General features: G+C 42.7%; 1 protein-coding gene across 3 annotated transcripts in view; it reads left to right on the top strand.

Annotated features, from left to right (window-relative positions):
• The window catches only part of FOXP2 (forkhead box P2), a 437,363-nt gene that overhangs the window by 43,474 nt on the left and 381,658 nt on the right, over positions 1–12,231 (top strand). The window lies entirely within an intron of this gene.

Here is a 12,231-nt window from a genome sequence, read left to right as displayed (position 1 = left end):
TCAAGTAGGATTGCACTGATACCGATACTAAACATTTTCACAGGTTTTGGTACTTGTGCAAATACCAGAAACCAATACCTTCTGGCTTGATTCTTTCAGCTGTCATCAAGATTTCCTCACTAACCACTGAAATGTGAAGAAAAGAATGACGGTAATTATTGGTTGTTAAGGAGCGGAACATCCAGCGTCCTTAACAACCAATGACATTTCAGTTGTCTGGGATTCCCCTCCCTGCCTCCTCTTCTCTCCTGCCAGCTGTCACTATGCCCAGACTGGCCTGGTCGGGCTGCATGTACTAAAATAGCTGGCTAATGTGACAGGAAAGCCGGCGTCAGCATAAGGCTGTGTAGATAAGACAATGATCCTTGCAGCAGCCCACCTTAGGCACACTCCTCTGCCCGCTCCACTGTGTTTCTTACCGCATCCCTTGTTTGGCTTGGGGGGGGGGGGGGGCGGGCAGGCATTGGCCGTCATGTGACCAGTGGCAGAACGTGGGGCAGGCAGACTAAGGAGAAAGGGCTGCATCTGGCATCACTGACAGTGGGATCAGAGGTTAGTTGGTTGCGGTGAAGAGGAAGGAGGGAGCTTTTGCGAAGCGGCCTGTCCATCACCCTGAATGTAAGTGCTACATTGCTGCTGTACAGACTCTTCCACATTATCTGACATTCCTGCAGTGCTGTGACCTGGGATTGTATGAATGCTGAGGCTTTCCTAAAGCTTGCTGGGACTACAAGTCCCGGCAAGCACTGTTTCTGATTACACCAGAGCGCTGGCCCAACACTGTCATTTCCTATGACACATTGGACACTGTATATAGACTGTGTACATAATAGTGCTTCCATTCTGTCAGCCAGCTCTGACTGCAACCAGGAGATGTAGTCACCCACAGTATCAAATCACATCACACGTCACTTCTGGTTGGTCACAACCACCCCAGCCCTCAACCCCTATCCTACCCCACCCTCAACTACCCTGCCCTCACTTAACTGCCTACTCCCCCCACCCTGCCCACACTTAGCCCCCTACAACCTCCCCATCCTGCCCTCACCTCCCCACCCTGTCCTCACCTGTCATCACACCCCCCCCTCACCCTGCCCTCATGCCAGCCTCACCTAACTCCCCTCGCCTCCTAAACCACCCCTCTACCGACTCTTCCTAGGCAATAGGTATCGGTAATTGATATCGGCAAGTACTTTAAAAAAGAAAAAAGTATTGGTACTCGTACTCGGTGTTAAAAAAAAATGGTATCGGTACATCTCTGGTTTCAAGAACACCCATCATTTAAAAATAAACAGTAAGTTGACCATATACCTAAAATGAGCACTGTGGGTCCTTTGGGTAACTGTAGTATGCAAGGTTTGACACTTTGTTGGACTGTTGAAGGCTAATTCACCTCCTGCTGTTTCTTCCACCTTCCTGTTGACCACTGAGGCAACCTATCGTAGTGATGGGCTAATGGGCAGGGACTCGCGCATGAACAGTAAGAAAACAGCTGTGAAGCCTGCAGGCTTCACTGCCGGCTTCCCTTACTTACAATGCCGGAGCCTGCACCTGAAGCCGATTGAGAAATTGGCTCAGGGTGCCAATATCGCGGGATCCCTGGACAGGTAAGTGTCCTTATATTAAAAGTCAGCAACTACAGTATTTGTAGCTGCTGACTTTTTTTTCCAGACTGGAGCTCCTCTTTAGGCTGGGTGAACACTTTTTCGTATTGGATGGGGGTTTCCCTAGGAAGCCGGCCTCCAGAGTCATATATTATAGAGTCTGGAAGGCATATGTCTCCTGGTGTGAATCCAGGGGTTGGCACCCCAGGAAATATGTCATAGGTAGGATCCTTGAATTTCTACAGATGGGATTAGAAATGAAGCTGGCCTTAAGTACTATCAAAGGCCAGGTGTGTCGGCCTTATCGGTATTTTTTCAACGACCACTTGCTTCACACTCTCTCTGGTTCATAGCTTTATTCAGGGGGTAACATGGATTAATCCTCCAGTTAGGTCACCCCTGAACCCTTGGGACTTGAATTTAGTCTTGTCGGCGTTACAGAAACAGCCTTTTGAGCCGATACGAGATATTCCCTTGGTCCTTTTGACAAGGAAATTAGATTTCAGGTTGCCAAATCTTCTGCAAGAAGAGTATCAGAGTTGGCTGCCATATTTGTAAAGAGCCATATTTGATTATTCATGAGGATAAGATGGTATTACGGCCTCATCCTAATTTCCTACCAAAGGTAATGTCAGGTTTTCATTTAAACCAGGATATTGTTCTGCCTTCATTTTTTCCAGTACCTCATTCTGCGGAAGAAAGGTCACTACATTCTCTTGATGTGGTGAGAGCAGTCAAGGTCTACTTGAAGGTGACTGCTCAGATTCGTAAAACAGATGTTTTGTTTGTGTTGCCAGAAGGTCCTAAGAGAGGACAAGCAGCATCGAAATCTACTATCTCTAAATGGATTTGTCAAGTCATTGTTCAAGCTTATGGTTTAAAGAGGAAATTCCATCTTTTCATATTAAAGCGCACTCCACCAGGGCTGTTAGTACTTCCTGGGCAGTGCATCACCAAGCCTCCATGGCTCAAATCTGCAAGGCCGCAACTTGGTCTTCAGTCCATACATTTACCAGATTCTATCAAGTAGATGTAAAAGGTCATGAGGATATCGCCTTTGGGCACAGTGTACTGCAGGTAGCAGTATAAGTCCTCTAGTCTCTTAGTCTCTAGTCTCTCCCATCTTTTTGGTATACACATGTATTGCTTTGCTACTAAACTGAGGTACTCCCAGTAGTGGTAGGGGTTATATAGGGAGTGGACTTCTTGTCTTAGGGTGTGCCAGTGTCCATCACCTGAAGGTGACCTATAACCCACATAGTAACTACTGTGGCTCTGTGTCCCGTGATGTACGTCAAAGAAAAGGATTTTACAGGTAAGCTATTTTTTTCTCCTTCAACCGCTATGTGGTCATTTTTGGTGTGTGCTTTGGGTCATTGTCAATGGGAAGGTAAATCTTCCCATTGCCAACTTTCTGGCAGAGGGCAGCAGATTTTCCTCAAGAATTTGACGGTATTTTGCCCCTTCCATTTTTTCCTTCTATCCTGACAAGTGCTCCAGTTCCTACTGCAGAGAAACGCCCCCATAACAAGTTATTACCACCGCCGTGCTTTACTGTAGGAATGGTGTTATTTGAATGGTGAGCTGTATTGGATTTCCGCCAGACATTTTGTTTGGTGTTGCTGCTGAGCTAATCAAAATGAACACAGCTGATCACAGTTGAAAACCAAATGGCTTTGTGTGCTATTGAGAAGGTGATTAACTACACTTGATTGCGTTTACAAGTCATTTTTAGGAGGAGGTAACCCTTTTTCCAACTCATTGTTCCTGTTTTCAATTTCTTTTCTTTTTTTTTCTGACATGTTGGTGTTATATCTTTCACTTGGATGTTATAAGTTACAGCTGGATAAAACAAAAACTGTGTCTGTCTTCATTTCAGTCTGCAAACAACAAAATTTGATTATTTTAAAGGTGGTGATTCTGTTCTATGCCCACTGTATAACCTTTATTAAAAAATGGTAAAATGTGGTACTCATTCTTTATAGACTTGCTCTATCATGTAAAATGGCATCCAGGATAAGACCCATTCAACCTTTACTGCACAGAATAAAACCCTGTAGTGCAGAGGGTAGGCAACCTTTTGAGAGGTGGAGATCTACCTGGACAACAAGGAAGAGATCAAAGATCCCTGGGGTGCTGCAGCCTGGGGTGCTGCAGCCTGGTTTTCTTCTCTGAGTTCTGACCAGTGTAAGCAGTAGGTAGGTCAATGTACAGAGGTCAGTAGTATGTAGGGCAGTGTGCAGAGGTCAGCAATATGTAGGTCAGTGTGCAGAGGTCAGTAGTAGGTAGATTAGTGTACAGAGGTCAGTAGTAGGTAGGTTACTGTGCAGAGGTCAGTAGTAGGTAGGTTAGTGTGCAGAGGTCAGTAGTAGGTAGGTTAGTGTGCAGAGGTCAGTAGTAGGTAGGTTAGTGTGCAGAGGTCAGTAGTAGGTAGGTTAGTGTGCAGAGGTCAGTAGTAGGTAGGTTAGTGTGCAGAGGTCAGTAGTAGGTAGGTTAGTGTGCAGAGGTCAGTAGTAGGTAGGTTAGTGTGCAGAGGTCAGTAGTAGGTAGGTTAGTGTGCAGAGGTCAGTAGTAGGTAGGTTAGTGTGCAGAGGTCAGTAGTAGGTAGGTTAGTGTGCAGAGGTCAGTAGTAGGTAGGTCAGTGTGCAGAGGTCAGTAGTAGGTAGGCCAGCGTGCAGAGGTCAGTAGTAGGTCAGTAGTAGGTAGGGCAGTGTACAGGGAAAAGTAGGGCATTGGACATGGGTGAGCAGGACAGGGGGTCAGCAGAGCAATGTACAGGGGGCTCAGGAAGGCATGGTATGAGGTCAGGATGGCCTGGCACAGGAAGGTCAGTACGGAGGGCTCAGGAAGGCATGGTACAGTGAGGTCAGGATAGCATGTATGGAGGAAGTCAGGGAACACGCCACTGGGGGCCTGGGGGAGGGGGGCTCGCTACTGTGGCTCGATGACACAAAAATTGTTACCTCATGCAGTGATATGCAAGCTACTGTGGCAGATCTAACTATTCTAGTGCTGACCCTCCTCTCTTGTCCATCCCACATGTTGTCATCCATAAGCACCTTGGATGGATTGAGGAGGAAGGAGGGAATCCGCACAATACACCCCGGGACGAAGCCGCTGCCTCTAGCATGCGCAACTGCCGACCTCTTTCATGGGGGGACTCTCTGGGGGTTATTTACTAAAGGCAAATCCACTTTGCACTAGAAGTGCAGTCGCTGTAGATCTGAGGGGGACATGCAAGGAAAATTAAAAAAACAGCATTTTAGCTTGCACATGATTGGATGATAAAATCAGCAGCGCTTCCCCTCGTTGCAGGTCTTCCCCTCAGATCTACAGCGATTGCACTTCCAAGTGCACTTGTATTGCAGAGTGGATTTGCCTTTAGTAAATTAACCCCTCTTAATCGGAGCTCTGCTGCTTTCTTAACAGGATCCGCTACAGGAATTTCTTCTATGAAGTAAGGCAGCCCATACAAGTCTGTTTTTTTTTTTTTCTTTGTTCAACCCACTGATTGTATGAGAAAAACTGACCCAATTCCCCCATCCACACATTTAAGGTGGATGGGGGAATCCCCCTGCTGAGCTATTGTGATATGACAGCGGGGAAGCCTATTTGCCCTCAGAATACACTGATCAGTGCTGCCGGATATATTAATCGGTAGTTTGACTTCTGTACAACTGTGCCCTTGAATGGATTGAAATTTATCCTTATGAGCTGGAAGCCTTTGACTGTCTCCCATCTGAGTGTGGGCTAGTTAAAGCTATCTATATGTTCTGTAGTGCATTGGGATGTCACCGTGCATATGCATTGATTAAGTAGTATTAATATGACCCATTTTTTCTTCTATCTCAACTAAAACCTTTTGGTTATGTTTAGGTCAAGGGGCTGAAGCTGATCCTGTCAGTTTGACAGCCCATACAGAAGTATGTGTAGAAAGCTGTACGGCTTGCCTGAAGGAGCCTGATCAACTGATAATGGGTGCAATGCTGTGCAAGTTCCTGAGAAACAAAAACACGTAATTGCACATTATTTTTCCTGCAAAAATATGTGCATTTATAATTTTTTCCCAAAGGTTCCAATCCCCCCCACCCCCAGCACCTGACTAACCTATAAAAAAAAAAAAAAAAAAAAGGTGCACATACTTGATTATGTCTGCTCCTGTCTGGTCACATGACCCCCTGTGTCAGCTAGCTGCACCTGCAAGATAGACGAGATATAGCGCTTGAAAAGAACTGGTAAACAATGGAGTGGTGACATCACCCATAGGTTCCTATGGCCTCACCCTGTTGGAGCTCCCTCCTCTTCCTTGCAGCTGCTGCTGGCTGACATGGGAGAGACCGATCACATGACCGGATGCATCTTTTTTCACACAGTCAGCATAGGTGTTAGGAAAAGGGCAGGAGACATTTGTAAGGCTAGTTAGGTTTAGGCTGGCATGCAACTTTAACCACTTCTGGACTGCCCGCAGTACATTTACTGCGGCCAGGTGGCACAGGCAGGCTGGGTGACGTACCTGTATGTCATACAGCCTGTCCCGAGTTAGCACGCTGCGTGCCGCTTCTGTGACCACTGGACACAGCAGATCACAATTACTAGTAACTGGGTACCAGGAGTCATGTGATCGCTATGATTGTTCAGAGCGATCACTTGATAACAATGTAAACCAGCTGTCATGAATTGATTTCTGTTTGTGAACAGCTTGCTTACGGTTGTGATCTGTGATTGGCCCAAAGCAATCACATGGTACCTGGCTACTTGTACCATCTGATTAGCTGTAACCAATCACAGATCACAACCATAGGCAAGCTGTTAACCCATTCATGACCGCTGAAATTATTGCTTATACAGTGATCATCACTGTATAAGAAATACCAGTGTAAAAAAATTCCTGATCACCCTCCCAGAGTAGTACAGTGTCACCATGGTGACATCAAACTACTCTGATGACAAGATGTACAAAAAATATTAATAGTATCATAATCTGCACCATGGTGCTGGAGTGTAGTCAGACGTCAAACATTGGCCAAGCCACCTGACATTTGTAATAAGTCATGTTCATTATTTACCCAGCTCCTTCCAACTTAACAGTGCATTTAACTGCAGGTGTATGAGAAACCCACTACAGTAAAATCAACATGTTTGGTCACAAGAGCGAAGTTAGTATATCTTTAAGCACTAAATGATGAGTGACATGGAAAGAGTATACTTTTTCCTCCCCCATGTCCTCTTGCTCTCGGATTAAGCCCCAGTAGAGTGCAAAACATGTTAAAGGGAGGATCTTGGGGAAGATTGTATACAATATAACTACCCAGATAGCAAGCAATTGTGCTGCAATGTTAAAAATAACTTGCTAAGCTATTGCTAGACTTGCCAGGCTTCACAATTGCAGCAAGTCCGCATTGCATGACTCCAGATCAGCTTTCTTTGCCAACCTTCTGCAAGTCTGCTGCAAATTCTGGTTCCTTTATGTTGTGCAAAAGTCATCCCACCACAGGGGTCACTATGACTTAATTTTCATGCTGTAGACTTGCAGAGCTGTTGCTGTAGACTCATCACTGCTACTTTGCACTTGCTAGAAACTTGCCACGTAAATTTGCTACAAATTGGAAAAGTGTTGACTAGGACTTCAAGCTTCAAGTGCTCTGCAAGTGTACAACTTGCCAGTGAAAATGTGCAGCAAGTTAACAGACCTATGCCCTGTACACACGGTCGGACATTGATCGGACATTCTGACAAAACCCATGGATTTTTTCCGACAGATGTTGGCTCAAACTTGTCTTGCCTACACACGGTCACACAAAGTTGTCGGAATTTCCGAACGCCAAGAACGCGGTGACGTACACCACGTACGACGGGACTATAAAAGATATAAGATACATGGAATACTTTGCGGTTAGAGGGGCCATTGATATGCCAGACAATGTCTGAGACATTTTGTAAATAAAAATATATTTTAAACTGAACAAATATTTGCTTTTATTTCCTGCTTGGCTTTCTTTTAGCTGTCTCCTCGGTTATCTTTTATTAATGGTCTAATTTTTTGGGCTTTTTCTTCAACAGTGCAAACGAAATTTCATTGACACATGAGGTGACAATCTCTTCTTCGGCTAACTATTAATTATTATGTTGTGGGTCTGCTACACACACACCTTGTTTTTATTGTGAATGTATGTAATGCATTATTGACAAAAATAATACTAATTTTTAACACCATGCCCTAAATTTGTGGAGTCCGGAAAATGGCGTGATTGTGTAAATTTAGAAAGCACTGTTGGGTTTTATTTACTAAAGGAAAATACACTTTACACTACAAGTGGACTTGAGACTGCACTTGTAGTGCAAAGTGGATTTGCCTTTAGTAAATAACCCCCATTGTCACTGAAAACATCAACTTTACTCCAAAAAATGCTTTTGAGCATTGAAAGAAGAAGCCACACATTGTTGATTATCAATCTTTTTAATCAAAGCACAATCACACGTGCATTTCTAAAAGATTTTTGAACAAACCAACATGTTTGTTGTATAACAATTTTTTTGGTCACATTAAAAGAAGTAGAAATTGACTTTTATTAAGGTAAAACAGGCAGGTTTAAAACCATAAAAAAATACACTCTGGAACTTACAAAGTTCAACTTTTATATAAAGGGAAGGCAATATCAGACATGAGTATTTATAAACTGTGTTTGATATTGCATTCAGCTGATGGGGTGAAGTCACCCCTGGAAAAGCCAAATTTTAAAGATGCACACAAATTGCCTAATGTCAACGTGCTAGCTGCCAACATGGGGGATCAATGGACGTGTTTTGTGGGTGCAACCCCTTCCTCTCAGCTACTTTATTATTGAGGAAGGGGTTCCACCCACAAAATGTGATGGCAGATAGCACATGTTGACACACTGTGTGCATCTTCAAAATTTGGCTTTTCTATAATATGTCAAAAAATTGTCCTAAAAATAACAATAATAAAGGTGCAATAAGTTAGGGATTTCTGTTTTTTTTTAAATTCTCCCTAAAACATCAATGATGTTCTTCATTTTGTTTTGAACATCATTGATGTTTTGCTTGATGTTTTCCAAATCCCTATTACACCCCATTATCTCCCCGATGAGGATCCGGGCACTTTCACTGGTGAAGTGACATTCCTCTTCCACAACATCACGATCACCTAAAATATAAAAAAAAAAAACACCACACCATGTATTATAAATATGCAGGCATCCATCTCTTACCTGAAGCTGTGGTCGCAGACACTCACCTGTTGTGGTGACAATTTCCACAACATCTCCCTCCTCCTCCTCTGGTTGGGTTTGGGGGATTTCCCCTTCTTCCAGAGGTGGGGGGTCTGTAGTCTCCTCTGATGAGTGGTGTCCTCCGAGTCTTTTCTCCCCTATGTGAAAAAAATAGGTATACTTAGCACACAGATATTTGATGACAGAAATAGGAATATGAAACATAGCTTGGAAGTGGGGTACAGTTGTCTGTTTTGGCAGAGTTCCAAGATGAAGAAATATTTTTGTCCTTTGTCAAGCTTGAATACTTACCTGTTTTGTACAAGTTTCACAGATGGAGTCACCCCTATAGTACACACTGGAGCACCTGGCCCCCTAATAAAAAGGGTGTTCTTGTGTCCCACACTAGTGCTCCAGCGTCCAGATGTGTAAACAGCTGCTGAGTGCCCTCTCCTTACACAGAATCTAGTTTGCATTTCATTCTAGTTAGAAACCCATCTAGACAAAAAACTTATTTTAAGAGAAGTAGGGCATAAAAAATGTATTGATTTATGCATCTGGACAAAACATGGTATTTTATTGGCCGAACGAACAATGTTTCCTACGAACTAATAATGTGTCCATGATCATGAAAGTTGCCATTTTAAAATGTACAACAGTAATGAAAAGCACATGGAGCAGCACGAACGTTAGAAAAATAAAGAATAGGAACACAAGACAACTACTTACTTTTTTGCAGCACTCTCCTGATCCTTCTATACTGATCGTGCTCCCTGATTTTGAGGTCCGACCACCGCTTCCTCAGTTGATCCTTGGATCGCCGTACCCCAAAATTTCTGTGCAGACTCTTCACAACTTTCGCCATGATCTTGGTCTTTCTGACATTGGGGTTGGGGTAAGGTCCATGCTTCCCGTCATAGTCAGCCTTCTTCAATATGTCCACCATCTCTACAAAGGACATATTTGAGGCCTTAAATCGTCTCCTCCAGGATCGTGACACCATAGACACAGCCTGGAAGGAAGCGTGTAAGGAAGACAAGATAGTGATGGCCCTGGGTTCAGTTTGGTCTGACAAAAGATGCAGGCTCTTGTATGACCACAGCCTGGGGACATGTATGTCATCTGCTGCTGTTCATGATCTCTTGGACTTCTGGACCAGATTGTACTCCCTTATATATGGACTCCTCAGTCCACCAATTTTGCCTGAAAATAATTGATGTGTGCCCATGGGGGCATTTCAATTTCTGCTGTTTCTCCAGCGTTGCCTCCCTCTTTCTTTGGTTATGACCCCTTTAATAAATTTTTGGTTTGTTTTATTATACTCGCCTATGTGTGTTTTCCTTCAAAAAGGACAGTTTGTTTGTGAGGAGGCAGGTACATTTCCAAAATACAATGTGAAATTAACAAGAGACGCCAACACCAAGCAACCTACTTAAGATTAAATAATACAAGATAATAATCGTGTTGTGGTAACTTGACACACAAAACACACCCAAAACTAGACATGTGCACACTGAAATATTTCGTTTCGGAATTTAGTTTTCGTCCGAAAAATAAATTTATTTAGTTACTCCCGAAATTCGTTTTTATTTATTTCATTTTTCGTTAAAAATTGCATTCGTCCGAAAATCCAGATTAAGGTCGAATCTGTCATTGAAGGCTTATGGTGTCTGTCGAATGTTCAAAGAAGAACGTTCAACAGACACCATAAGCCAAAGTACGTGTGTACTTAGTTCTAGCTATTTTACTGCTCCTCCTCTTTGCTTACAATCAGCCAATAACATTCATCATCATCATTATTTTTATTTATCTTTTCTCCCCTACGTCGAATCTTTTCTCCCCTACGTCGAATCTTTTCTCCCCTACGTCGAATCTTTTCTCCCCTACGTCGAATCTTTTCTCTCTATGTAGAATAATCTTGGACTAATAGAGTTAAGGTTAGGCACATTCGACCACAGGACGATGCGTTGTTTGATGGACATAGATTGTTATTGTCATCATCATGTCGAATCTCCTATCTATATTGATATTGTAGCAACGAAAACGAAATTAAAGCATTTGTTTATGTCGGATCTTTCGTTTTTCGGATTCTGCACTTTCGTTATCGTTTGTTCAGAACGATAACGAAAATACCTGAAATTCGGATGAAAATGCATTCGGACGAAAACGAATGCACATGTCTTCCCAAAACTATTCTGGAGTTAAAAAAAATATATATATACAAAAAATAACAGGAGATCGGAATTTCTAAAAATAAAAAAAAAATACAAAATCTAAAAACATCCAAAAATGTAATTCTTTTTGGGAGATGTGACAAATAAAAATATTATATTCATGAAATCACGATAAATAATGAAGAAAGAAGTTTGTGAGAACTCTGTGTGAATATGAGCAACAAAACAACTTCATTCTTCTAGCATTATAAAGAAGAAGAGAGTGTGCTACATTAAACAATTTAAAACATTGCAGCGTGACGAAAGTGCTATATCCATTACGAACGCTAATTTTACCAGACCGAGCAGTTCCGTCTCTGAATTTATTCTGAGCATGCGTGGCACTTTGTGCGTCGGAATTGTCCACACACGGTCTGAATTGACGCAAACGTATTTTGTTGTCGGAAAATTTTATAGCCTGCTCTCATACTTTGTGTGTCGGAAATTCCGATGGAAAAAGTCCGATGGACTCCACACACGGTTGGATTTTCTGACAAGCTCAGATCGCACATTTTCCGTGTGTACAGGGCATTACAATTCAACACTGCCAAAAATTTGTGGCAAGTTATCCTTGCTATCTGGGTAGTATTTTAAAGCTAGGCCAATGGTTATGTGCTAGGGACAGGTACACAAAAGGCATATTTCCTTAGATATATTGAACCCTTGAAAATTGACAGAGAAAAGTTGAGCATATCAGAACTTTCCCAAATTTCATTTGCATTTAAAACTTTAACAGTAAGTAATAGCTCCAATGTGGCTTCTTTTAGCAAATACAGCTTAATTATAGGCAGATATACTGCTGATCTGAAGCAAAGCAGTAGGGTACCTGAATTGCACAACCTATACAAAGCAGTGTCCTATTCTAGGGTATTACCCGTGCATTCCAGATCTACAGTTACCCTTGACATGTGTACAAGGAGTATACATAGAGATCCCTACAACACAGGTCACATGACAAAGAGCCCTGGTGGAAGAATAAATAAACTCTTCACACTGTGCTTGGGAGGGCTAGATAGGTACTTGCTAGCTATGTATACACATAACTTTGCAAGGATCATTTTGAAGGCTTCCGAGCAGACAGAAGGCTAATAAAATCAGCTGGACAGATTAAATAGCAAAAAAGCCCTAGGAAGAATATTGGTAATATCCAACCACTTTTGAGTTGTTATTTCTTCGGTAACTGTG

The sequence above is a fragment of the Aquarana catesbeiana genome, linkage group LG03 (assembly GCF_042186555.1).
Source record: "Aquarana catesbeiana isolate 2022-GZ linkage group LG03, ASM4218655v1, whole genome shotgun sequence".
NCBI classification, from domain to species: domain Eukaryota; kingdom Metazoa; phylum Chordata; class Amphibia; order Anura; family Ranidae; genus Aquarana; species Aquarana catesbeiana.
The sequence above is the reverse complement of the archived record's forward strand: the minus strand, read 5'-3'. Positions and strand labels throughout refer to the sequence as shown.